Genomic DNA, 2,479 nt, shown 5'->3' with positions numbered 1-2,479 from the left:
ACCACCTAACTAAAATTACTCAATCCTTCAATCCCTGTGGGATCGACCTCACTCATGTGAGTTATTATTACTTGATGCTACCTAGTACACTTACCGATGAGTTTTGTGTTGGAATCCGTTTTCAACCCATCAATCGCATGCATAGCCACTTATTTTTCTCCAAGTTTTTGAGCAATTCGAATTCAACTCTTTCAACTAGTTGCTTTTTGAACAAGGGCTGCATGTGTTTGATTGTCTTCCACTTTTCAACATGAATAAGCAAGCTTCTAATTGTCAAATTGGTTATTCTCTTGGTGCTGAATTTTGATTGAATCTTATACTTTGAATACACTAAAACAATAACCAAGTTCGAATCAATCCACTTGCATTGCACACCTAAGTAATATATATGCTTTAATTGTTGTTCATTATCTTTAATGTTACTTAGGTCGCTTGATTGTGCGAAAATACACTTCTTTTTGAGCAATTGACTGTTTTATACATGTTTTTCCTTAATTGAGTGTTGTTTACCTTATTGGCTCTTATTTGAATTGTTTGACTGTTTCCTTCTTTTTTTTGTGATTCTTATCTGTTTCTCTTGAGTTGTACTCTATTTTTTCTTTTTCAGGATGGCTCGCAAAGGGATGGAGAAAGCCAATCCCTTAGCTCATCCTCCTCCCACGCCTCCGAGTACCCAACTGGACACGTTCATTAATACGGAAGCCCAAGAACAGTACAAAAAACTGGAAAAGCGAGCCTTTCACTACGAGAGAAAGCTGAACTTGTCCGAGAAATATGCGGATCAGATTCTTAATAGATTAAATTTTTACCATTGAAAATTCGTAGAATTCGATCCGATGGAAATCAATGAACACCAGGTCAAAGAATTCTACGGAAATCTCCTAAAGAGGGACACCGCAACTGTTTTTCTGAGAGGTGTCACACTGGACACCTCTGATACTGTTTTAGAGGCCCTCTTAGATATTCTGCATATTTCTCTGGCTCATGACGCTTATCCTCAGATAGTGAAGGAATTGACAATGGGCAAGCTTTATTTGGACGTGGTTTTGAAAAAGATTGGCCTGCCTGAGGCCAGATGGGAGTACAGCAGAGGGGAGAATGCGGTTCCATTGAGCGTCGCGTGCACTGACCTAAATCCTGAGGCAAGGATCTGGCAGCAGATCATTGCTGACTATATCCTATCGAGCACGCATGACACTCATATCCGTGTCCGTGTGGCAGTTTTGCTTTGGGCTATTCTGGAGGGGAAGAGGAACTCTGTTCTTCCCCTTATCAGAGATTTAATGTGGAAGGTGAACCAACAGCAGAAATACAACATTCCCTTCCCATCGATGATCACCAGATTAGCCGCTTTATCTGGAGTGGAGAGACGCCCAACAGACTGGACGTCTGTCTTTATCAGCAAGTAACCATTCCTGCCATATGGCGACTATGAGGGACCGCCACAGAAGAAGAGAAAGACCACTGAGCCTCTATCAGTAGCAGAGCCCTCAGCACCTCCTACAGCTCCCGTATCCACACCCCGACTACAGACACCTTATGAGCTGGGTCGAGAGATCATTCAGCTCCTTTACCATTTCGAGCGCCGCAACGCTCGCCGCTTCCAATGGATAGTGGCGAAGTTTGAGGGTAGAGACCCTGCACCACCTCCTCCATATACACCAGAGCCTGAGGCTGAGACCGAGGAGGCGACACCGGAGGAGCCAGCAGCTGAAGCTGGCTAGGCAGTTGATCCCCCTGAGCAGAGACTGGCGGAGCCCACGCTTGAGGAGCCAGTAGTTCAGAGAGTTGAGGAGCCAGCAGCTGGAGCTGAGCACATAGTAGAGATGGCAGTAGAGCCAGCTGACCAGGCAGTTGAAGAGCCGGCAGCTGAGACCACTACAGAGACATCCCGAGCCATTATTGTTTACTAGTGTCATCACCACCCACCACCATCTAACGGTGGAGCTACTCAGAGTTAACCCCCCGTTTGATTCTTTTGAGCACGGAGGACCGTGTATGATTTAAGTGTGGAAGAGGATCTACGATATTTTGGGTGTAAATATTCTCTCCTTAACACTTGTCATTTAGTTTATTTTAAATTTTGGTATGCTTTTTGTGGATATTTGTAGTACTTTGACTTATGCACTACTGTTTAGTACTTTTGGTATATATATATATATATATATATATATATATATATATATATATATATATATATATATATATATTGTTTCTAGTCATCTTTAGTATTGCACTTTTGTTTTGGTATATATATATATTGCATCTCTATATTACTTGGTATATAGTATAGATATAGATTGTGATTGGATGATGTGAATAGCATATGCCTAGTTTATTTTGATCCTAATTGTTCATGTTACTTTTTGCTTGTTGAAAGTTAGGAAAAGAACTAGGAAATTTTGAAAAAAATTTGCATCTGTCACAACATACATACATATAGGAAATAAGTTTTGGTGAAGAACAACAAATTTTTCAA

The 2,479-nt window shown here is 41.2% G+C and overlaps 1 pseudogene; it reads left to right on the top strand.

Annotated features, from left to right (window-relative positions):
• The first annotated feature begins 836 nt into the window (after positions 1-836).
• Positions 837-1,961, top strand: LOC148571148 (uncharacterized; annotated as a pseudogene).
• The last annotated feature ends 518 nt before the right edge of the window (positions 1,962-2,479 follow it).

Source organism: Arachis ipaensis, chromosome B3, assembly GCF_059453495.1.
Source record: "Arachis ipaensis isolate K30076 ecotype BB chromosome B3, ASM5945349v1, whole genome shotgun sequence".
Taxonomy (NCBI): Eukaryota; Viridiplantae; Streptophyta; class Magnoliopsida; order Fabales; family Fabaceae; genus Arachis; species Arachis ipaensis.
Note: the sequence above shows the minus strand (reverse complement) of the source record. Positions and strands in the feature narration are given on the sequence as shown.